General features: G+C 39.2%; 1 protein-coding gene across 1 annotated transcript in view; it reads left to right on the top strand.

The window, feature by feature from the left end:
- The first annotated feature begins 472 nt into the window (after nucleotides 1-472).
- Nucleotides 473-27,086, top strand: part of LOC135697743 (chondroadherin-like protein) — a 491,051-nt gene continuing 464,437 nt past the window's right edge. The window contains exon 1 of the mRNA XM_065217547.1: nucleotides 473-575. The gene's annotated coding sequence lies outside the window, so the exon portion shown is untranslated. The remainder of the gene's footprint in view (nucleotides 576-27,086) is intronic.

The following is a 27,086-nucleotide window of genomic DNA, read 5'->3' on the forward strand; positions in this document are numbered from 1 at the left end:
ATTTATTCGTCATCCTCGTTCTTCCAAAGCTGATAATTATTGACTCCATTCAAGCTGGTAAAAACTCTCCTCTTCCATCGGTAGCCTTGACCCCCAACTGAATCCACCCATGTCCATACGGTAGCATCGAAGATGCTTTGTCATCACCCTTCACGTGTATTCAGCTTTGAATATCCAAGCTCAACAAAAAAAAAGGAACTGCTCATTGCTGAGCTCGTCACCATTAGGCAACGCAAATAATATCCACCTGCGTCGTATGGGTCCACTAGTAACAAAAAATCCAAACTCAACTCACTAGCCTTCCCTCGACCCATCCGGTGTAATTTGCGCTTGTTCAGGACCCCGATAAAATAGACCGGAAATTTCAAACAACCCTTGGCAGTTCCTCTTGCGGAGAGGAAAAAAATATGACCGTATTTGCACAATGTTTTAATTAGCTAACCTCTTTTTCCATTATCTCTACTCGTTTCAGATGATTAGATACCGAGTTGGGCCTCCGGGTTTGGAGTAACTGTATGTTTTGGATAGCTCCCGAAAACAATTTCAACAAGTCAAACAGAGCAACAAAAAAAAAGGTTAGTATTTTTTTCCTGCTTCTAAACACAATCGCATCATAGTCTTAATAATCATCATAATGCTTTTTCCGGTCGATGACATAATCGGTCGGGGTCGACGGGAAATGCTGATACCGACAAAGACCTTCTAATTACCGATTTGATTAATGGGCATGCATCACCTCCGATTAGAGCGAATCTCATAAATCTCCCCTCCTGTTCGTCGGAGAAAAAAGTCGATTATCTTCTGCTGCTGGCCCGGGAACTACGGGAATCCGTTTTCCCCCATCTCTACCATCCACTCACCACATTTTTCCGATTTGGTTGGGGCTGCACGATTGCATGCTGTTCATTTTTCCGCATCGGTTGCTTTTGGGGTTGAGATAATGGAATCAACACCTTTTTTCGCCCCGGTTCCAGTTTCCAACTCTTGACACTCTCCGGCAAAGATGTACCTATGTGTGTTGCCAGGGAAAAGAAAAGAAAAACAAACCAGAAAATGAAAATTCTCAACACATACTCCCGGTAAACCAAACACTGGCAGACAGACAGGGTGACAAGTGGAAAAGTGATAATTATTTCGTGCGATAAAAATACCAGTACCGGAAAATGAAGACGAAGGGGGGAGGGAGGTGCGGGATAACCGTGTGTTCATAAACATGCTCTCTCCAGAAGTGGGTTTCGGGAAATAACATCTTTTCGTTTTCCTTCCATGCAGCAGCTGAATGGAATGCAAGTTGCCTCTCAAAAAAGCAGTCGATTTTTCAACGATATTTATTTGTTTGTTCCAACACTTGAGTGTTGTTTCTGTTTTTTTCTATCCGATCGCTTCGCCGCATAGACTAGACGGCCAGACTCACTTTCAATGCCACACAGCGCACCTACACCTACCGTTCAGCGCGACAACTTGTCTTTCCCTTCGTTCGTTCGTTCGGTCGTTCGATTCATGAGTATCTTCCTTTATTTTCGGGATAATAAATTCTTGCATTCGAGAGAAGGGAAAAAAAAACCCTTCGGGAACCAACAAAATAACAACATCCAATAACACATGCTGTTGCTGCTGAGCTTCTTTTTAACGATTCTTTTTTCCAAAGAATTTATCCCGAAAAAAAACGGAACGACTGATTCAATTGATATTTTTTGAAAGCGGAAAGGTACCGCGGGGAGGTGAGTTTTTTTTTTCGCTAGAAAGTATAAAGAGTGCTCTCGATGTAAATTGTGTGAAGATCGAGCAACACGACGACGACGCCGACGTTCGTTTGGGAGGACTTCATTTCTACTGGCCGTGGCGTGGTACTCGATAAAGCAAATAAACTTTCTCGTTTTCGAAGTTCGATGGGTGTATGTGTGCTACTAGACATTTGCGTAGATCAACGAGGTGAGTAGGTTCATCGAAAAGTAAAAAAAAATATTTATTTGCATGAACATGGTTTTGGATTTATTATGTCCCTACTGGGGCTTAACGCCGACTCTAAACTTAGTGTTCTTCGAGCACTTCAACAATTGTTAACTGAGAACTTTCTAGGCCTGTACCATTTTTACATAAGTATATATTGTGTGGCAAGTAGCGTGATAATGTTTGCACCATTGAGCAATGTCAAAATTTAAAAAAATTTCAAAAATTTCGTTTTTGATTTTTTTTTGTTTATTCAAAGGGGGGATGTTTCTCAAAGTCTTAAACTATGTTAATCATCGATCGAGTTTCCACTTCTGCAATTACGGCCTCCACATGCTTCGGGAATGCACGGCAGGTTCTAATAATGTAGTCTGGATCAATTTCTCTCCAGGTACGGGTCAATGTTTGTCTGAGGCTTGCTGTACTCGGGTGGCGTTTAGAACAGGCCTTGGCCTTTATGACGCGTCATATTGAGTAATCCAGCGGGTTAAGATTGGGGCTGGATGGCGGCCACATATCCTTCGCCCAGAACGGAAGATGTTCCTGCTACCACTTCTGAGTTCGGTTCGAGATGTGGCACGTAGCCCCATCTTGTACAACATTTGGCTTCGGACCGTACTGTTCTTTGATCCACGGAAGAACATACTTACTTAAAATCCCGATGTAGACCTCCGTGTTGACCTTGTCGCCTTCTGGAATGAACACCGGGTCCATTTGATTGCCATCGGAAGCCACCAATCCAAACACCATAACGCTAGCCAGATGCTAGGTCAGATACACGTTCTTGTGCTCTTCGGCCACGTCAAGAGAACTAATATACCGGTCGGTTCTGGAATTTGATACGGGATCGATGGAAAACATGCTCTCGTCGGTGAACAGGATTACCGGATTTTTTCGCTTAAGGAAGTTCAAGATTTTTTTGCACCGTTCGACTCGTAGCTCCCGGATCGCCCCGCAATCTTCCTTTACGATCTTCCGTGCCGTAAAGTCACTGATCCCGTGTTCCTTTGCCATTTTCCTTATTGAACGCACTGGATTCACCCGAATCTTCCTTTTGATAACAGCGATAACCCTCGGAACCCGAGCTGACCTCGGATGACCTGTGGCCACCTTCGCGGATAGTTTTCCTTTCTTTTCTCGGTCTAAAACCCTTTTGACGGTCAATCGGGACACTCTCACGGCGATTGAAATGTCTTTTTGCGACATGGGACAAATCACGAATACGCTGCCACTTCGTCATGGTGCAACTGTCAAACTAAGTAAATCATTTTATTTTATACACAGCCTACTATAGCTATAGTATGAGCTATAGGTTACGTGCATGCAAAGAAAACCAAGGCATTGTTTGCACAGATTATGAAACGCGAACCTTGTTTGTAGGATGGTGCAAACATTATCACGCATACGGTATAATCATACTCCCCGTAGTAACACAATGTCATACACAGATAAAAAATCTGAATTTTAATAGTGATGTAAACATTCATTCACGTAAACTTGTATTTCATTTCACGCAACCGAGCAACTTGTAAACAATGTTGTTTCCAACAATGGGCTTTTGTATACAATATTTGCTACATTGCATGAAATGTCTTAGAACTTTACATGATATATAATGTAAACTTATGTTATATGTGACGCTCCATTTATGTGCATCATACTCAACAGAAATTTACACTACTTTTTCGAACTGTGTATAATTTTGTTGAGTTAACTTCTTTACAACTAAAACCAGTCATATAAAGGATATATAAACTGCTATACAAAAGGTGTGTTGCCCAGGGATGTCGAGAATTTGTTTGACCCGACACATTCCTAGACCGGAACGAGATTCGAACCCAGCCACCTCCAGGATGATCTTGCTTTGTAGCTGCGCCTTTTCCAATTTGGCCAAACATGAAATAAGGTGTTCAAAACAACGTTCAACATATATATATAATTTGACATGCCATCACATTGTTTGCTACTGTTTGCATTTATATATTAAGTTGTCTCTTTGTCATTCGTTTGCAGCCAAACTCTGATTGTTATTGTTTTGCTGGGAAGTTGAAATCGAAGAAAAAATAACCAGGATGAATTATTCTGAGTTTGTTACAGTTATGGGAGCAGCATATCTGTTGCTGGAGGAGAACGAATCGAAAAAAGTAGAAGGGTCTGTGCCTAAGGGCACGAACGGAAGCTTGACGTAGGACCGCTAGTGGATGGAACAAATGTGAACATTTAGATCTTTTAATTGATCAATCATCAATTATCTTAACTCTTTCCGTTTTTTTTATTTGTAAGCGTATCAAATTTGTAGTATTTATTTCAAAGAGAAAGTTGATGAAGAGAATCCAAGGGACTGTCAACTTGAGTATTTTCGATTCATCTACGCGACTTTGTTATTTATGAATTTTTAATTTTTGTGCATTTTGGTATTAAAGTGTATTCAATTCACCCCTCACAGGATTTCCTTGCGAATTATATGAATAGGGCGGGGCGGAAAGTATCGTTTGTGCAGAATACATATGTAAAAAAGGAGGGACTTCGCGAGATTGAACTCGTGCGAGCTAATTTTCTCACAAAATTGGATTTTATTGGCTTTCTGGGGACTGAATATACATCCAAAGCGAATAATTCCCACTTCTCTCAAATTCTATATGGATTTTTAACACTTCCTACCAGCGTGTTCTGGAAAATGGTCGGACGATGATTAATCTAACCAATACATTCGGGCCTACAATTCTACACCTTATATAGAGATCAGGTTGAGCCTTGATAGTTAGCTGCTTGCGGGAACTGATGACCTTGACAAATGTCCAAATAATACTTTTAACAAATTTATGGTCGTCCTGAAAAGGATCATTTTGCAGTGATGGTTGAGTAATGCAGAGCTGAGCACGACTGAGCTCCTTCTCTATGGTTGCTCATATGAGCACTGCAGCTCGCTACTGCTGTTGCTGGACTGGACACCACCACTTACGGTGATTGAATGAGCACCGTTCAGTGGGACCGCATCGAATTCGATTTTGACGTAGGACTACGTCTTTGATTTCTATATGGGGGTTTACTTTGTGAAAACCGAAAATGGAGCATGTAACAAATTAAGAAAGATTTTGAACGTTAATAACTCAGCTGCCCCTGGTCCAATTTTAATAATCTTATCACCGATCGATCAGAAATATAGCTACGTATCGATAACAATTCCGATATTGATATTGATTTTCAACAAGAAACTATTGAAAAACTGGTAATTGTCCAGCATTGTCCAAAAGCGTCGAATTAACTAACAAATCCACCAATTACCTACATGCATATGCTGCTTCCCCAGCACAGTCGTCAGAGAGTAGTAAGTAGACGAAACAAGTCGAAGCGGCATTCGCCTCCGATCCCGGGCGCGAGTGAATAGGGAGGATGGAATTGCGTAATATTTTGCATACTCATCGCCATATTCAGAACCAAACGCAAATTCTTCGAGATAACTACCATCCGTCGTCTGGTTCGCCTTGGCGGTGTCTGACGTATCTTCGGTCTGATTTACGAGGTGTGCTGAAGGTGTTCCTGAAAAATGAGATCCGTGATGCTGTCACCTACACTAAACACGCCAAGCGTAAGCGGCCATGGATGTCATATAGAATTCTTCTGCCTGTTTGTCCATATTCAGAACCAACGATCACACAAAATGCTTATGTAATCAAACTGGAAGCAGGGGTACAAATTATTTTGATCAACTTTGAATCGCCACGGCCGGATATTTTCGATGAAAGAAGCAACAATCTAGCATCTAATTCGACGAAGACGGCAGGAAACCGAGTTATTTACGAAAGAGAGTGTCGAGTGGACCCTACCAATCGACCCATCAACTCAACCAGGGACCAATGGCTTTACTTCCCGAAGGAAGGCGTGATCAGAGATGTTATGCCTTAGAACATGCCGGAGGTGCCGACTGAGATTGGACCCAGGCCTGCTGGGATGAGAGGTAATCAAGCTAACCACCAGCGCCGATATATTTCAAGGTGATATCACGGCGACTGAGAACGACCCTAATTTTAATTTAGTTATCTCAGAAACAAGAAATAAAGTGCAGGAACTCAGCGATGAGTAATTTTGCCTCATATTTTCTCAGGTTTTTCCAGGATTTTACAGGGAAAAATTCCCGAATTTGAGAAAAGTAAAGATTGGATTCACTCAGTCTATTGGTACTACTCCGAGACTGAATAAAATTTTCGTCAATTTCCTCATTTTCTATCAGATTTTTTAGGTTTTCCACAGGATACCATGAGACAAATTTACTCATCACTGAGTTCCTGCACTTTTGGCGATTATGAGTGAACTAAACTCAAATTTGGGTCATTTTCATTCGCCATGTACGCAAAAGGAAAAAAAAAAAACAGTGTCGCTACTTGATAGCAAACTACTCATAATGGGAGGAGTCTTTGTAGCTTTGATACTACTTGGTTGCACATCATTCTGCTTTAATCTGAAAAGATATAAAAGAGCGCTGCTATATGGCATTAGCTCATTTTCGTTTCGGACGGCGTGGTGAACAGCAATAGCAGCAGTAGGAAGGTGGTGGCTAGTCCACTCCTTCACACCTAACAAGCAACAATTGACTGGTCGTGGCAAATGAGGAAAAGGTCTGGTAAGGGAGGCACCAAGCGTCATCGCAAAGTTCTTCGAGATAACCGGCATCGGTCGTCTGGCTCGCCGTGATGGTGTCAAACGTATCTCCGGTCTGATCTACGAGGTGTTCCTGGAAAATGAGATCCGTGATGCTGTCACTTATACTAAACACGCCAAGTGTAAGTGGCCATCAAGCTTACAACAGTAAAGAGTTGGAATAGAATTTATCTGTGCTTGTTTGTCCATATTCAGAACCTCAAGCCCCCAACGACCACACAAAATGCTCTCCAGAGTTGTAATCTTGTAACCAAACTTGGAAGCAGGGGTGCAAGTGATTTTGATTGATTCTCTTAATCAACTTTCTCTTTGAAAAACATTACTACATATTTGGTACGCCTACAATTAAAAAACGAAAAGAGTTGAGATAATAGGTAATTGATCAATTAAAAGAACTAAATGCACTTCACATTTATTCCGTCCACTAGCGGTCCTACGTCAAGCTTCCGTTCGTGCCCCTACTTTTTAAGTCTGTGTTAGGGAATGCGCTGATTTCAGACATTCGGTGATAATTTTGATCGCCATTGCAACAGTTGGACATTTGTTATTTTTCAATAGTGACCTATTGAAAATTAACTATTTGTTCATTTAAGCAGATTGGTAGATAAATTTCCAATCGTTTGGCTTGTTTAGTATTAAAATCTATCTGCTATTGGTCGAAACCTGACCTCTTTTCGTAATGCTGTGCATTTTGGTTTTTTGAAATTGCGTGGATTCTATAGATCCTGTGGAGATCTATCTAGCCTTGATGTATGTGTTCTCGAAAGCAATTTTGTGAAATATGAAGCTAAACAAATCCTAGCTAGTTCTGCATAATGATTTTGTTTGATTTTATTTATTTGTAAAGTCGCCGGGAAATACCAGCTGGCGATTTGTTTTTTTTTTTTTTTTATCATAACCCCTTACTTGAAAACAGGCAAAAACTCACAAACAGGCTACTTTTTCATGGTATACAGTGTAATAATTCAATAATCAATCAATTATCTCAACATTTAGTGACAAACCATTCATAAATTTTTGGTAACATACAAAAAATCCACATTAAATTTCATATGTAGGCGCCGATTGAAACAATCTTTTCGACGTCACTACAAGGGTGATTGATTAAACGAAAAAACGAATCGTGCGGAATGAAAGCCGAGGAAAAACTAATGGCACCAATATCTTCAGGCCTACAATTTCACACCTTCTATAGACAGGTTGCGCCTTGATACACCATTCGAAAAATTCATGTAAATTTCTGCAAGATATAGCGCACATAAAATTAACGCTAGATTTGGCATAATTTACGCGATATTTCGTGTAAATTTAAGCGCAATATCGCATAAATTAGCAATATTGTATGCAAGCTTGTAAACGATTTCGTTGTTTATGCCAAGTATACGTCAAAGTTAAACGAAGGGAGATTCTACGCGATAGTTAATATTCAGAATTTTTTTCTGTGTAGCTAACTGGAACTGATGACCTTGACCAATGTCCAAATAATACTCTTTAACAAATTTTTGGTGGCCCTGAAAAGGACCGTTTTGTAGTGATGGTAATTCTGAGCTGGGTGTTCAACACGGATGAGGCTGTCGAGCTGTATGTCGTTTGGAGCGAGGGTGACACGCTTGCCATAGATGACCGACCCGCAGCAACTCACGAAGAGCTACTGATTCCGATCCATAGCATAGCGGTGCAGGTTCTTCCTCATTTCATGGTTGCTTATGTAGGCTCTGCAGCTCGCTGCTTGCCTGCAGCCTTTCTTTGTTACTCAAGAACAATGTTCAACGCCACACGCCGAAAGCACTGCTACTGCTGCTACTAATTTTGACGACCGACCACCACCACTCAGTGGTGTGGTCGTTGGGAGCGTGTGGTTTTGAGTATGGCGATGAGTGTGCAAAATATTACGCACTTCCATCCTCCCTATTCGCACGCGCCCGAGGATCGGAGGCGAATGCCACTTCGACTTGTTTCGTCTACTTACTACTCTCTGACGACTGTGCTGGGGAAGCAGCATATGCATGTAGGTAATTGGTAGATTTGTTAGTTAATTCGACGCTTTTGGACAATGCTGGACATTTACCAGTGTTTCAATAGTTTATTGTTGAAAATCAACATTCGGAAGCATTTTTATCGATGCGTAGCCATATTTCTGATCGATTGGTGATAAAATTATTGAAATTGGACCAGGGGCAGCTGAGTTATTAACGTTCTAAATCTTTCTTAATTTGTTACATGTTCCATTTTCGGTTTTCACAAAGTGTACCCCCATATAGAAATCAAAGACGTAGTCCTACGTCAAAAAAAGTGCGTAGTGTTTGGTTCCAGGAGTGGGTGAAGAAACGGCAAACTGAAGGATGTTTTGCAACCCTTTTGAGGAGCTGGGTTGAGGAACGATCATCCAAATTTGTTCCGAAACTTCGTGAGAATGACGGCTGCTGATTTTAACTATTTGTTGGATTTAGTAGCTCCGCATATTCAAAAACAGGACACGTAGGGTTACGGTATGTAATGTGGGTCTAGTCCTTTCATTCGGCCTATCACGCAAATAAATAATTAATTAAGGAATATTACACAAAAAATAAGGAAAATATTGATCACTGATGGTTGATAAATGTGTACCACACACACAAATCAATTTATATCACAACATTTCAATACATTTTCAGCTCTCGTAAGTAATAAAACTGGTTGAGAATATCACAATGTTCGGAGTTTTTAGCCGCCATGACTTATAAGGTTAAGATGGGAAGGTTGACTGACGATCATCAAATGGCCTGATTATGGCATTTATTGATTGGAATTACCTGATAATACACACTAGACGTAAAACTTACAGTTGCTGTTTGAATATTTTATGTTTATTTTAATTGTTTAACAACGTTTTCACAAGTAAAACATGGACCCAACTTTAGGGACACATTTCTTTTCTATGTTCCTAACTATGGCCCATGAAATTCATTTGACAGCATATAGCAATAAGAGTAACGTCAACAATGTTGTTTTGCATTTGGATGATAAGGAACGAACAGGAAGGGAGATTTTTTCTGCCAAACCTGTATAATGAACATCACAATGTTCTGATTTAGATATTCTGCGGTCAAAAGACGATAAGCGAAATTTTTAATTTTTAATTTTTAAATTGAGTGATTTAATGTAGTTTTCGTAAAATTTTCTCTAAGAAATGTTTTGAGGAATGAAGAGCATTAAGTTAACAGTGATAGTGATAAAAAAAAATACATCAGAAAACGTTACCAAGAGCGTTTTTTTGAGGATCAAACAAGATAGGACGAAGTTGCATCCATAAATAGACCCAATTTGGGGACAATAGACCCATATTACATACATTTCCCTCGTGAGTTATTGTCTTAAAAAAAGTAAGTTTTTCAACTTTTCGTGGTTTCTGATAGCAAACGACATGATAAGCATATCTAAGCATACCATTTAGCAGTAGAATATCGTTTGCAGGTAAATTCATTGATGAGTTATGATTAAAAACGTAATCGATGGCTGCATATTAGACCGAGGTTAGGGACGTATACCCTATATGCGGAAAGCGATTACAGCCGGAGAAAGGCTGGTTCTGACTTTGCGGTAGATGGCTACCGGCGAAAGCTTCATGTCGCTCCAGTACCTTTTTCGCATGTAGCTACATCATCCGGAAATCATTCTGTTTACTGTAGTTACTGTATTGTCAGTACACCTATAAAAATCTAAATTAAAATACGTTCAATAAATTAAAATGCGTACCAAGATCAAAAATAACTTGCTTGGTTGTGGAGTAATATCTTCTTAGAGATAACATATCAAAAATCTCAAATATCCAGGGTTGTAGCCCAGATGGATCCAGGCACTTAAGAGCAAAACCAAAACAGTCGTTTGTTCAAAATGTCAAAATAAGCGTTTTGGCAAAGTTTGGTTCAAATCGGTGACATTGACCACAGGTGGTGTATATTCACATGTATACTACCGCCACGAAGTGAGAAAATTCTGAACTACTGAACACCAACGAAAAGATTTTAACTTCCTGAACAACTTTGTCTTGGATCGTAACTTTCTAACTGGTCAGGATCAAGAGATATTTTATAAGCGAGATATTCACATGTATACTAGCGCCACGAAGGTAGAAAACTCTGAACTACTGTCCACCAGCGAAAAGATCTTCCTCAACAACTTATAACCATGCGGCTTATAACCGGCTGCGATCAAGGTTAAAGTGGCTTCCTCGCTCCACTCTGCCGTCACTTTTTTCCGGATTCATTTCGACGTCCCACTTGGACTTGGAGCTCCAACACTCTCCGCATCGTCGAAAGTAGCACCGGAATAGTCTTCTGCCATCATCAAATGCTCACAACACAAAACAATTGATTTTTTTTTCGAGAACCGGTAATTGCACAATTATTTGTTGATGTTTGCTACTCAAGAAATTTCAGAGTGTCAAATAAATTATTTGATAGTATTGAGCAAACATGCTTGACAAACAATAACAAAAGGCATCACACTATTAGACAAAATGCCAAATAATTGAAAAGTCAAATACACGTCAAATGTTTGCCATTGCAAAAATTGGTCAAATTTATTTTGCCATTATACTTTGGTCAAATATATTTGTACAAATTTGCCAGATATTTGGCGTTTTGTCAAACAGTGTGATGATAGCTTAACGCTAGCTCATGGTAAGAAACCTCCGGTGTATAGTATCTCATTACTATCGAAAAGTATTGAGGTATTCATTTTTGATACAGTTAAGGTGATTCCTTGTAGAGTCTACAATTGGCCACCACGTAGGCTTTACATGCACTTCCACTTCAAATTTTTAATTGCAGTACAGCAAACGTGGAGTAATAGTTTCATTGTGGTACGTATCGTAGAAGTTGATATTTGTGCAGTCAAAGTTTCAAAGTGGTTACGAGAATAAGGATCTCACAGCGAAACACCTTAAATCAATCATACTAGCTCCTTTCACAAGAATCCTCAATTAATTGTGATGTTCTGCATCATCCGATGCAATCTGGGACCTATCCAAAACGCACTTTCTCGTCAATCATCTCCGTCAATCTGATGATCCGTGTCAATTGAAAAATTCTTCAAACACACACATTTTATTGTTTCCAATCTCAAACCCGTGGCTCATTACCAGCATGCAGAGCAATTCCACGCCAAATTTAGAATCGGAGAAACTCGACCTTCTCCGATTTGCATGAAAGTTTGTTTGTTTGTTATGGGTAATGATTCACATTTTTGCTGAAATTCGGCCATTTTGAATGCCGTAAAATTTTCAAAATGGCACTTTTGAAATTTTTCAACATTTTATAGCACGGAAACGACACTTCTGATCGAATCGAGACAAAAAAGTTGTGAGACAAAAAAGTAGCGAAAAATAATGTTTTTTTTTTTCTTTATTTTTGCTTTTTGCATGGAACTGCAAAAGAAGAGCTTAGGGCCAGAGTTTGATTTGGTAGATCTTATAACAGTATCACACCAATCTAAATGACGTCTAAGACAAAATGGTACACTCATAGAATAAATCGCATAACCAGTGGAAAATATCCATGTGAATTTCACATAACTTTCATGAGATCTTATATAAGGAAATCGCTCCACTAAATCCAATGAATCTAATGTGTCCATTTAATAAGATTACTCACATAGAACTATGTGCGTTCCTAAGAGAAATTATGTGAAAACAGTGTAGGTAAAAATGATGTCTGTTTTGGTAAATAAACACTGTGAAAACTCTCAGGTTATTAAAGATATAAAATCGAAAAAAGTATTGCGAATTACAAAAAAAAACATCTTAAATAAGCTAATGTCTCTGAAAATTTAAATTTGTTATCTCAAAAATTAACAACAATGCTTAAATAACAACTTTTGGACATTTTTTTAAATTTTTAGATTGTAAAATTTTGAACAGAAAATTATTTCGAGAGTCTACAAATGTGACAAAATTGATCCAACTTTGTATGAGAAAAATAGAGAGTGAGTAAACTTGTCTCAGTCTGCGAGTTACTTTTTACGTCCGTGTAAGATGATAAATCTTCATGAAAATTCATGGTTTTTGATGATTTTTCACACAACATTCTATCTGACATAACTTTCGAGCCTACCGTTTGTCGGATAATATTTGCTTTTGACTCCGTTTCAGTATCTTGTACATCTTTAGACCATTTCTTGCCTACTTACACAGTAAGACATTCTGGATGCTCGCAAACTTCCTCTTCACGTTTCACGTAAATTTAAACGATATTTAATGTAAACTTGACGCTCCATTTACGGCCATCCTAGTAACAAAAAAAAAAATTTAGACACTACTTTTTTAACTGCGTGGTACCAAATACATCATATTAACAATATGATCCATTCATGCCTTTTTCAAATGTTGCAATGGCGACCCGCAAAATATTGCTTCACGCACCATCTCGCGTTGAAAAAGGTCAGCAACAATAATTCAATTACAATCGAGGGGTACGAATACAGTACTTATTACAAAAGTAAGGGTCAAATTATTTTCATTAATTTCATTGTGTAAATAACTTTCAAATTTGTCTGACATGTTACTGTTGTCATCAAATAAAATAAAATGCTGAAATACATACATTGAAATATTAAACAAATTTTCATTTGGTTCACCTCTCGTGACGATAAACAAATACATTGGTAGCCTTTTTGGCCACAGAGGTGCTTTCATCACTTGAAATTCGGTTCGCCAGCTAAGCGAAAGAGTGGATCATATTGTTAATATAATATATTTGGTGGTACGATGGACAGTTCTTGTCAATGTTCCCAGTTTTTTTTATCAAATCTTGAACAGAGACACTGTTATATTAGAATAAGTTTCACTGATCGTCCAGTCCAGCTTCCGATCCATAGGTTCCTGTTTTCAGCCAGATAACATTGTGTCCTGAAAGTTAATCTCCTCATATACACAGTAAAAAAAAAATAATATCACATCAAAGTGGATACACTTCAATTGTGTCGAAAATATGGAGTAATATTACTTGCCAAAAACCATAAAATTATCATTAACTGACATAACCCCAAGGCTGCAAAATGTGTGTTGATGCATAGTTGACATGGCTGGTTCTCAGCAATGAAATGACCAATCGTTATGATTCACCCATCATTCAAAAGATATGGCTATCTTCTTTTGCTTCCAATAGATATTCATACAACTGGATATGTTGTTGGCCAGCCGCAACGGAAAAACCCGGAAAAGTCCCGAGCAAAATGCTTGTCGATTCATGTTAACTGGTTCTCGGCAATTTGGTTACCGCATCTTAAGATTGAGCCACTACTTGAAAGTTATGACTATCTACTCAATACTTCAACCGGAACAGACTAGGAACCGATTGAAGTTGTGGGTGGCCAATCGGAACGATAAAACCCATGAAAGGTGGCCTTGTGGACATTCGGATTCACCGGGAAAATGGTCAATTGTTAAAAGTAATCCAACAGCTGCGCGATTTTTTTTTCTAAATTGCATACAATCATGAACATAGAGGAAATATACCTTCACCATATCGATTCTGCAACCAAGTGGCCCGAAAACAGTCCTCTGGATATCCGGAGTCACCGGGAAAATAGTGAATTTTTCAAAGTAGACCTAGAGATCCGTGTTTTTTTTTTCTAGATTTGTTTACAATTATGAGTAAAGAAGAAATATGTCATCATCATATTAATATTATTATTTAGCTTTATTAAGGAGGCTTTCAGCCTTGGGCTGGTTCGCCTTCAAGGTTCATCATCATATCGATGATGTTCTGGGTGGCTAAAATACGATCCTCTGGATATCCGGAATCACCAGGAAAAAAGTTAATTTTTAAAAGAAGTCCTAGAGACCCGCGATTTTTTTTTCTGAATTGCATACAAGCATGAGCTTAGAGGAAATATGCCAAACTACATCGATTCTGCTATCGGGTAGCCAAAAAACGGTCCTCTGGAAATCCGGGATCACTGGAATCAAGGTCAATTCCTGAAAATAGACTTAGAGATTCGTGAATTTTTAGAAAATATAAAAAAAAACCCTTAGTTGAGAAAAGATATCCGGATTCACCGGGAAATTGGTTATTTCCTAAAAGTAGTCCTACAGATCCACGATTTTTTTTTTCTAAAAGGCATACAATCTTGAGTATAGAGGAAATATACCATCACCAAATCGATTATGCAACCAAGTGGCCAGAAAACGGTCCTCTGTATATCCGGAAACACCAGGAAAATGGTCAATTCCTGAAAGTAGACCTAGAGATCCGCGATTTTTGTTTCCAAAATTGCATACAATCATGAGAATAGTGGAAATATACCATTATTATATCGATGTTGCTGCCGTATGGCCATAAAGTGTCCTTTTGGATATCCGGATTCACCAATTCCTAAAAGTGGTCCTGGAGTTCCACATTATTTTTTTTCTTAAATTGCATACAATCATGAGCTCAGAGGAGATATGCCATCACCATATCTATGCTGCTTCCGAGTGACCAGAAAACGTCATACGGCTACAACTTTCAAATCTATTTTCCAGGTATGTAATAATAAGGTTTTACTCCAGAAAGATTGTAACGTTGTCCATCTATTTCGATTAGTTTTCCATATGAATGCGGTTTATTTGTTTAGGATAGGTTTCCAATTAAAGATATATCCATCTCCAATGCAATATATTGAATTTATAGCATGGTTCGTTTATTTAATAAATTGCTATAAAATGGTATAATATTTAAATTTCAATGCCTCTTTTCCAATGCAACTTCAAATATATATCAACATTAGGTTACCAATTTAAAGAATAATGTTGTTTTTCGAACGAAATGTAAGATGGCTTTAGTGCAAAAACGAACATTCTAGAATGTGATAGAAATGTCAAATGTCATTAGCAGTCGACATTGGCCACTTCCTCTAAAAAACGAGGTCTTTAGTAGCATTTAGGATTCTTCTCGTGCACTTAAAGTTCATAGCGGCTGGTGAGCAGATGTCTAATTAAAAAATTCTTCTCAGTGATCTCCGTTTTAGTTTCAATTAAGTTAAAGTTTCGTAGAAACAAAGCCAAGAAGGCACAATTTTCCTGCTCTGGGTGCAGTTTATTGAAAATAACAAAGCGTTCGTCCAACGAGCGCTTTATATACAGGCTTGATTCCTGTCACGACACCACACACTCACGTGTTGACCGCCATCGCTCGTATGCTCGTTTCGGCCCGCCGTGATCGGTAGTTAAACGGAGTGCTGGTTTCCCATCATCTTAAGGTAACGTCCGAGTGCTTGGGGGTCTTGTGGGAAGGTTTCATTTCGTCCCGTAGTGATCGAGTAGTGGTAGTTCGCGAGGGTCACTCGGCGGGGCACGTTGGCCTTCTTGCGGGATTTCTGGGTTGCTCTGGACGGCCTGCTAACCTCGAAATCGAAAGCTTTCGTCCAGCCGCGCCACCTCCGCACCTTTAGTTCGGCCCTCTTTGAATGCATACGAGCCCTCCGAGGTTGGTGAATACCCACCCTACACCACCTTGTCAGCAAAACATCGCCGCGGTTCGATGGACCCCTCGACCGTTCCCGTACCTGCCGAGAAGTCAACGCCAGCATAAACCCTGCGCAGGTACGTCACAATATGGCCATTACACTAAAACATTTACACGCCACACACACAAAGTTCAACCCGAATTAGAAAAGATGAATTAAAATGAATTAAAGTTCATTCAAATGAAATTACCTTCTGTTCTGATTTATGCTACGAACCATTCCCTAGGTAAAAGCTTTCCGTTCACTTCGATTCACTCTCGTTTACGTTCACCTCGCTTTTCGTTCTCCTAGTACGTTCACACCTTTAGCGGCGTATGACCGACTGGAAACGTGATTTATTTGTTAAATTTTAGAAAGCTCTGTCGGCGTAAGTATCGACCGTTCGAAGACTTCCCTGAGGACTCAATATTTGCTCTTTAGAGCATAGTCGGGCAATTCAACACGACCAGTAGTCTCTCGATCTCGAGAGTGGCGCATAAGCTACTGCATTTTAAAAACCTTCTCTTCAAGCGAATTCGACGGACGGTTACAAGATATAGAGCATATTACGGCTTCGGTAATACCTCAAATAAGTTAAGCCCTTGAGCACTCATATTTTTCATGAGGATCCATCATCCTTCAGAGCGGATTGGCAAAAATTTAGCACTTATTAAGATTACAACTCCCCCTAGACGATAAAAGGTTTAAGTATTTCTGAAGCCGCCATTTACTCTGAAATTTTGTTTTATCTTACAAGAAAAAGTCCCCAGAAATCGTTTGGAACTTTACCAATAGATAGAGTTTATGGTTATATGAACGAAACCAATAAATCGGATAACTAGATTCCGTGTTACATCATTTTGAGAAAATTTTCGAAATCATTTTATGTTTGGCGCTTGAAGAGTTAACGACACTTTACAGCCTCTTATTCTAAATTATATTTTGGATTACATTATATTTTTGTTTGCTGATTCTGGGAAAAAGTTTAGATTGAAAACTTAGAGGATTTTGTCGCGACTTTGCCTTACAAGGCCTGGCGGAGTTATTGGATTCAAAAAATGTACAGCCATTATTTTCAAATATTCCGTAAAATGGAAAAGCGGAAACTTGACTTTGTCATCGTAAACCGGCAGTGCTAGCAGGAAAAGTGATATATAGCATTTTATTCGAAACATCGCACTTTGAACAGCTTGAACTTTTTTGTTGATACAATCTAGCACGGTACATCATTAGGCGAGGTTGTTAGGCACTTCCTGAACTATACTTTTCCAATACAAATTTCAAACGCAATGCGGAAAGTTGGGTTACAACCAATCGTCCCCAAATTGTTCACAGTTGTGTGAGACCCTAAATGGAACCCGTAAAATATCGTGCTAGTTTAGTTTTTTCATAAATAATTTGATAAAAAAGTGCACTCCACTGTATGCATGATTTTACTTACTCATGCACAGGTACACATAACTTGTCACCCAAAAAACAAGTTTCAAATTCGACAAAAAACACTTCACATGGCAAATCTTCAAAACCGCAAGGACAAAGAGTGGCTATTGATCAATTGGAGCCTATAGGAGGATCCGGCCGTGAAATAGTTGTTGATAACTTGTTTACATCCTACGAGCTAGCAGAACTTTTACATTCTAAGAGCCTTTTCATCACATGAACCCTGCGGAAGAACAAAAAGGAGATTCTACTTTCAGGAATTTACCATTTTACGGGAAAATCTTTCGATTCGACTAGTGGCTGAATCATAACGATGGGTCCTCGCATTGCTGAGAACCAGCCATGTCAACTATGAATCGACACGCATTTTGCAGCCTTCGTACTTTGAGGAAGTTTTAATGACTTGGGATAATGTCAGTTAATACAGTCCATGAACTGACATAACGTTGGTTGTACTGCATTTGTTTATTTTTGTGGCCATGAAAATTACATGAGATTTTCGACATGATTGAAATGCATCCTCTTGGATGTAATATTAAAATTTATTTTTTGCTGTGTACCATTTCATCACGTGATCGACAGGATGTCGTACTTTAGTAGCCGATCCGTGCTGTTCGTATGCCTGAGCAAATGCACTCTAAATAGCAAAACAATAAACGAATTTCAGATTTTACCTCTCCTAATTTCATGAGACTTTGCACAAGTGTTAAGTAGGGACAATAAACCTAGTTTGTGCTGGAATTAAACCATTTTGACTCCGAGCCTTATTGTTCAAAATGGCGTATTCAATATTTTTCAATAAATCATTACACGAAAACAGCTCATCTGAAACAAAGTTGTAAGAAACTGGATTACCGTTACACATTGTAAAAAATCACAGCTATCATTAAATAAAATTAAAAATTCTTAAATAGCAAAACAATAGTGCATTTTTATTTGGAAGTTTATCAGAAATGAAAACTATTCAGATATTATACAAAATGGACACATTTAAATAAGCAAAGGAACATAAAGTTTTATGTTTACATAAACATGAACAATGTATGAACATTTGTTTTATTTTTAAAGTTGGCTATTTCAAGAATGAAAATAAGAAGCATTTTGAAAAAGTGAACTCATCAAACTTTACAAATTTGTGCTTATATGATTATCATACACAATTTTAAAGTATAGATGTTATCCGTTTAAAATTTGCAGGAAAAACTAAATTTGATGACGCTCGTGCGCACAGCTTTCGACAGTGCGTGCCTTGGATTTCTATATGTCATCTTTCAAATTATGTGTCAAACAGTTTTAAAGTGCAATGCAGTTCACTAGAGAAAACATAAATGGTTTAATGCAAGCAATGTGATTAAGCATTGCATCGTTTTATTATTTTTTTAGTTAAAAAATTCAACATGAATCAGTTGCGAATTTCTTCCACTGTATGCGGAAAATTACAATTGATTTTACTAAAAAAATTACTTTGCCACTCCAGAATATAAAATATTTTTTCTGGTATTACAAAAATAATATTGACCTTGATTCAAATTATTTTTTACCATACCAATGATGTAAAAATATACGTTAATCATTCCAGTGAACTATATAAGGTGGAAGATTTATTTTATAATGAATCATATCGTCAGGCCATTTTCCACAGAGTAGGCGCTGTTCCGCTCGTAGAAAGTAATCAAAATCTCCATAGAGAGATTGGCAAAAGTGGGAATAATTCGCTTTTGGTGCATATTCAGGTCAAACAAAAAAGTAAACGACAGCCTAGAGAAATCATTCATGGACTTTGTCGTTCATTTATTTCATTTATTTCCCAGAAATTATTGCTTCATTTGAATAAAAATGATTTTTCCCTATACAGAATGTGTAAAAAAAAGGACTTCGGATTTGAATGTAAATGCAAATATAGAGAAACCAAACATGTTTTGCAGTTTCAGGTACTATATTTTGTAATCTGTGAGAGGTAAATCACAAATCGAGTGTCAGCAAAATTTATGGCATGTTGAAAGATTGAGCTCGTGAGAGAGAATTTTCTTCCTCAAATTTGATTTTTTGGCTCTCTGGCTTCTTATTAGTAAAGCGGGTAAAAATGTTTGGTAAATTGTAGCTTGTTTAACAATGATTTCTAGGAAAAAGTGAACAACAAAATCCATGAATTAGCGGCGCCGGTGGTGCAGTGGTAAGCGTGATCACCTCTCACCCCAGCAGTCCTGGTCGGCGTCGCCGGGATGTTCTGAGGCATAACATCTCTGATCACGCCTTCCTTCGAAAGGGAAGTAAAGCCGTTGGTCCCCGGTTCATGAGTCGATGGGTCGATAGGTAGGGTCCAGGTGTGGAAGCTGCCTTCCTGGTGTCGGTAGCATTGGTGCTCAGCACGGAAAACAAGATCGACGTAAAACAAATCAAAGGAAAAAAAAACTATAAAAAAAAATCACTGCTTTCTCGTTTATTTCCCCACGCACTGAACGTCTGACAGCAGTCCTCTTTATAATTATTACAATTTTAATGATGTTTTGCAAGCATGAGGTATGTAGACCATTTTGAATATAACATTTGCTCACACATATACGTGTAGATTATACCAACATACTTTTTAATTATTATTTATGTCACTGGGCCAAGACCACCTCGATCGTTTGATTTCAATTCTTCAACGTTCACTTTTACGCATTCAATCCGTTTCACACACGGGCATTGAATGATTTTTCACATTGTTTCAGTGACTCACCCATTTCGTTCTGCTGTAATTCCAACCGTACGTGCAGAAGCATTTTCTATTTTCTTAAACAGAATTTTCACATCCGACGATACCATGCGAGTGAATGAATGTTTCCATGCTTGCACAGTGAAGCTTAAAAAGAAAAGCATAACTTCAAACAATTTTCCGGCAAGCTTCGCTCCACTAGAATGCAAAACAATTGAAGATTGATCAACTACATAAACTATGCATCATAACACACTCAACAAGCAAAGCAAACCTACAGCATCGTTGGTAAACATTTCCACGGTCCATGAAAAACTATGGGAAAAACTTCCGCCACCGGCTGCTGCCGCATGTGCCGTCTTCCACCCAAACGTTGAAAGAGGACCGCCCATTCCCGCCGTTTTCCGACTCGACATCACTCGGCATGTGTGGCTGCGGCTGTGTATTTGTAGCCCATTTGCATATCATTTGTACACGGGCACGCGTGTGTACCATATCGAATCAGTCTGCCTGTCTGTTCTGTACAACACTACCTACATTTGCATGTGAAACTACGCTTGCAAAAACAACACACACTCGACATAAAAACACTATGTGCGGCCATAACCATTCTTCGAGCGGCGAGCATTGACTTCCCGGCTGCATGCTGCTGGACCACCGACTAACCAACCGAACGACGACGACGACGACGACGATGGATTCAGATTTGCATCCACCTCTTGTAGAGGTAGGACCCAGACAGGAAGACGCGACTCCAACTCCGACCCCGGATCGCATTCCATCGGAGTTCCGAATGGAGTGTGGAATGACACTCGAGTTGGCAGGTGATTTCACAAATCCCGCTGTCGTCGTCAAGGCTCGTTTGCGTTCCGTCCAACAGTGAAGTAGACTGCCGATTGCTCTTTCCCCGATTCTGAATGATAAAGTTGTGCACACTTCCGGCCGAGAGAGCACGTGCTTTCGAGCGAATTGTCATGAATCTTTTCCCGATAGACGTGGAGGCACATTTTAAAATTTCCCATGTTATCCGACGTCTAATCAGTGTGCCGTTGACTCCGCTTTCGGAATACTAAGCAGCACTCGGAGACGTATGCGAGACACATGTGGATCGAACGATGATGACGACGACGACGACGGACGGTAGCGCATCTGTTACCACTCGAAAAGACACATTCGCTATCTCAAACTTTCCACCGGCTGCCAAGCAGATCGAAGTAGTTTTTGACGCTGGGAGAAATGTGATTGGTATCTGCTGGCATTCGAGCCGAATTTTGCATTGTTTTGGATTTTCTACGAAGCGTTCATCCAACTGATATTGTAGATTCCATCCATCACCAGACGAGCCAGATCCCAATTTTTATTCGGTGACGGTGTTATTCAAATTGAATATTGATGTTCGCCTACCTACACGACGACAAAGCACAACCCATAGCAGGGAGTGCCTTGCATCTGATGATGGTCATTTGCTCGGCCCGGGGCTTGAAATCAAGTCAGTTTCTTATCTTCAACCAATAAATTCTTTCCGCTTCGGCCGTCGCACCGATTGTTCCCAGGCATATTCCTTTCGATAACCGATACGAACCGCAACGACAACAACGACGGCACTTGATCCGGACGAACGAGCGCGAGTGCATTCCTAGGTGTTAAATAACCATCAACGGAACGCACACCGGGTTGTAGTCGTACCCGTAGAGCGTTCCAACCAGCGTTGCCAGGTCAGTTTCAGGGGAATCTGGTCGAGTTGAAATATAAAATCTGGAAAATCGGGAATGGTCGGAAATAATTAGTCCAACGCAAATTTAATATTCGAAAAATTCAAATGCAGTTTTTTCGACGCGTCATTTTGTGTAAAATAGCAAAAAGAATAGAATGACGCAAGTTTTTGCATTCTGAAATGATGCGTCGAAAAAAGCTGCATTTGAATTTTTCGAAAATGCATCAAAGTAAAGTGAACGTTAAGTCTATTTGCCTCAGTGCACACTGAACGCTTTTTCTAGCGGTTCCAATCGCAATTTTATTTCAGTAGCATTATTGTAAAACATGATTACCACGTGAAAATAAATTTAAAAAAATACTGTTTATGTTCAATATATATTGATGAACGTTAAGAACTTCATGAGGCTTTATTTTGGATCCTTCTGCTTTTGGACGTTTGAAAACCGTTTCTTGCCTTGGTACCAGTTTCCCAGTTTTAATCCAACTCTTGAACAGAGCTACTTTCAAGTTGGCAAAATTTGAGCGATCTATCCACAGGATCCTGTTTTCGGTCAGATTTCGGTTGTGGTCATCTTCTTAGAAGACTTCCGGATGGCAGCTCAAGCTGTTTTGATACTAACTTCCTATCTGTTGCCAATTCCTCAGTGACAGGCTAGGAATGGAGCATCATTTGTGCAAGATTTTGCTATGCTCTCTCGGGAAAACGAAATCTGGAATTACTGGCAACGCTGGTTCCATCAGAGAAGGTGCCTTCGGTTCACACTCTTGCCCGTGCCCATAGGTGGTTGGTACCCCAGTTTTAACGCACTCACGCACTGACTCCGCTGTTTGCAGGCGGAACGAAAAGTTTTCGAGCTAAACTGAGTGTAAAGTGGAACATTAATTTACGCACGTTTGTTTGTTTTTACACTTGTATGTGCAGTGAGGAGACCGTATCTACTTCGGTATCGCTGCTCGACGGGAACGGGGAACGGATTCGAGAGGGTTAATGTTTTGTGTCGCCTGGCTTAACGCGCAGCATATGTGCTTATGTACGTACAGGCATGTGTTCCAAGAATGTGCCGCTCTACGCCGGTGAGCATTAATTAGCACCATTTGGGCGGAAAATTTCCAGGTTCTTGGCTGGGCGTCGTGGCGCGTGGAAAGAACTTGTTTCCACGCGGTGGCCGTGTTACAAATTACGGTCATTTCTCTTCGGGGGGAGTGACGGGATGGACTAATTTGGGAAAGTTCGCTTGGTTCTTCTATGATTACAGGGATTTGTCTATTCAAGCAGCGGCGTAGGGAGGGTCTACTGCGGTCTTGGCAATCTTTGGAAATGACGCCCTTTCCTAAATTTGATGGCAACGGTGGTTGAGTGGTAACAGAAGCAAAGTCTGCGATCAAATTTAAAACTAAATTTGATGTTGTGATGACGCTGATAATGATGACTCAGGTTGATGTATATTTGTTCGGTTAAAATATCAAAATTGAGAGCAAAAAAAATTTTCTGTGACATAATATTGAAAACTAATTATGCTATCAGTGAGAGTCAACTGAAAACTTAATTTGATGTACATTTTTAAAAAGGTTAAATCTCTGGTCTCGTTTTCCTTCCGGAAGGAAAGTAAAGCCGTTGGTCCCGGCCCGTGTGTGTTTAATGGGTGCGATATCCTACGTAGGTGTGGAAGCTGCCTCTCTGTACATTTTATTGTCGTCAATGGATGGTAATCAAGGCCCATCGGTCCACTTCACCCCAGCAGGCCTGGGTTCAATCCCAGTCGGCGCCGCTGGGATGTTCTGAGGCATAACATCTCTGATCACGCCTTCCTTCGGATGGGAAGTAAAGCCGTTGGTCCCCGGTTCATGAGTTGATGGGTCGATAGGTAGGGTCCAGGTGTGGGAGCTGCCTTCCTGGCACGTCGGTAGCATTCCCAAGTAACGCATAAAACATCTTTTTGAAAAAGAATTAGAACGGCTTGTTGTATAAATGTATTATAAGAGATGCAGAAAACATTCCACGTTATATATGAGGTTTAAAGATGTTTTCTTCATACTTCTTTGATTCAACATTTTCCAAAATAGTTTTCTTTTGCTTTTATCTTTAAATGTTATTTGAACGTGCATCTTACTGTTTTTATACCACTATAAAACTTGTCGTATGCAAAATCAATCCAGATTGACGTAAACATTGACGGTGCCATTGAACCGGACTGTCTCTTCATGCATTGATTGACAGTTTCTTATGAGGTATTCGGAAGTTTGTTATAAAGAAAGTTGAAAATACTTTTTTATGACATCTCATAAATTAATACAACTGAAAATGTGCAGGTTGTCTTATAAGGAGTTGAAAATACGTTTAAATAACATTCTGGCAATTAGATGTACGCTTTGCTATTAACAAAAAGTCTTCATGATGGATCGAAGGCGTGTTGAACGAGAAAACAATTTTCATGCCATTGGCAAGAACATGATAGATACTTAAAACAAACCTTTCATCAAGCGGTGTTGGTCTAGTTAGGTAGTAACAAGTCTACCCCGCCAAGGACCAGTGATCGAATCCCATGCTCAAGTTTTTTATATTGTTTTTTTTTGTCTCTGGTTTTTATGATGTTTTCAAAGCATGTTATAAGACCAGTATTTAGTTGTATAAGCTCCGCGTCTTGCGCTTTTTAGGTTATATAAATGTATTAAATGATGTATTTTAAAGTATTAGTGATTCTTTGCGTTAGTCATTACAAAGTATTTTCAACTTCTTTATGACAAGCCGTGTTGCTTGGGTTGGTGCTCAGCACGGAAAACAAGATCGACGGAAAAAACAAACCAAAGGAAAAAAAAAGGCCCATCGGTCGTTGACACTAGATATAGGAACAGAGACCGACGTTAAATAAAGGAATTAAGATAGATCGTCCTTTTTTCATTTGCAAATTTTGGAATAAGGGACAGATATGCTTTGAACAGCAGGGTATGTGGGCTATGTGAAACAAAAATCTCAAAAATAGTAACTTTAATTAGATTTAGATTTTGGTGAAATGCGCTTTCTATTCCAAGGGGTCATCCACAAATTATGTAAGGGGTTTTGAGTGAATATTAGAACCCCACTTCCTCCCCTAGTAAGACACTGTAAAATTTCAGTTAACTCCCCTGCTTCCCTAAAACCTTTGTAAGATGATTATGATGATGATGATGATGATGATGATGATGATGATGGTCTGACTGCTTACTCATACAAAGGTATGAGCTGTGACGATTTATCTCTAAGATAATTAAGGATGACATCTTAGCCAGATTAGCAAACAAAAAAGAACTGGAATTACAGACTTAAATTCCAGTTGCTTCCCAGCGAAATAAATGTAAAAAGCATAGGCACATTGGCGTAGCTAACGAGAGTGCCAAGGAGGCCAGGCCCGTTTCAAAATCATATAACATCAACTCCCCCCCCCCCCCCCGCCCAAGAAATTTTGAATGTTTTTTTTTATTCACAGGTATTTTGTCAAGCAGATTTTATATATTTTTTTTATTTTGGGAATGTCTAGACTCTTAATGTTCTACACTAGAAGAAACATGGATAAGAATTCATATTATATTAACATTGAATCGGAAGCAAAATAAGACGTCTTCATGCTCTACAAATTGGCCAAGAGTTCAGGAATTTTTCTACCTCATCGAACTTCCTAAAATTTTAGGAACTTCTCAGGAGTTCTAGGAACATCGTAGAAATTAAACGAAACTTAGTAGAAATTCTGGGAACTTCATAGAGCTTCAGAAACATGTGTTGAAACTCAAGGAGCTTTGGAAAAGTTCAGAAAGCTGTGTAGAAGTGGGAACTCTACTTAAGTTTTGGGATCTTCGTACTCTATCTAACTAGCTTCTTTTGACCTGTGAATGCTTCGTAGAAGTTAAAAATTATTTAACTTCAGGAAACCTCACTTTTGGTCAGGAATCTTCATATGATTTCAGGATACTTTTTTGATGCTTCATGAGCTTGGAATAGTTCAAAGAATTACGTAGAAGTTCATGAAATTCCATACGTGGAACTTCGCGGAAAATCAATGAGGAACGTAAAATTGCAGCAAACTTTAAAGAAGTTTTTGGAATTTCGTACCATTTTGAGAAGCTGCGTACAACTTCATATAAGTGCAAGGAATTTTGTAGAAGATCTAAAAATAGTTTTACTTCAGCTAAGGGAACTTCGTTGCAGTTTGTCAGAGATATTACTTCAAAAAACTACAAGGGACAGTCCTATGGAGTTGTACGCAATGGTGACGTAGGACTACGTGGTCTTATATAATAAATCTTATTTGTTAACTGCAGCAGGAGCTTGTGTTTTGTGAAGGAATAGGAATTTGAGCGGGGTTCTCTCTGTTTATACTCTTTAGTATGACGCGCTTGACATAGATGGCCCACAGAAACTCACGAAGAGCTACTGATTCCGATCAATAACGGTGCGGCTTCTTCTTCCTTATATGGTTGCTCATGTGGGCTGCAGTTCGCTGCTTGCAGGCAGCTTTTCATTGTGTACTGGAGAACAATGTTCAACGCCACGTGCCGAAAGCACTGCTGCTGCTGCTGATGCCGACGATCGGAAATCACCACACACGATAATTGGGACTGAATCCGATCAGCGGTTGAGGTCAGCCTTGATCGCTAGTAGCTTGCGGGGAGCCTTTCGATGTGTACCGGAGAACACCACCACTCACCACGCGGTGATTGAATAAACACCGTTTGGTGAGACCGGATGGAATTCAACTTTGAAATCTTAGGGAAATCACTTTTCGCAGGCAATCGGTGATAATTTTAATTAACATAGCAACAGTTGCACATCCATGAATTTTTCAATAGTGTCATTTTAAAAATGATGAAGTCTTAAATTTAGCATATGCGTACGAATATTTCTTATCGATTGATGCTAAAATTATTGAAATTGGTCCAGAGGTAGCTGAGTTATTAACGTTCAAAATCCTTCATAATTTTGTTACATGTTCCATTTTCGGTTTTTTCAAAGTGTACCCGCATATAGAAATCAAAGACGTAGTCCTACGTCAAAAGCTCAATGAACTACTTGGAAGATTTAGGAACTTCATTAAATTTCAAGGAACTTTCCAAATGTTCAAGAATATTTGTAGATGATGGTGGTCTTTCCAGGAGTAATCATAGAATTAAGAGTTGTGGGAAAATA

The sequence above is a fragment of the Ochlerotatus camptorhynchus genome, unplaced genomic scaffold (assembly GCF_037179485.1).
Source record: "Ochlerotatus camptorhynchus isolate MF236.1 unplaced genomic scaffold, CSIRO-AGI_Acam_v1.1 ptg000077l, whole genome shotgun sequence".
In the NCBI taxonomy this organism is placed as follows: domain Eukaryota; kingdom Metazoa; phylum Arthropoda; class Insecta; order Diptera; family Culicidae; genus Ochlerotatus; species Ochlerotatus camptorhynchus.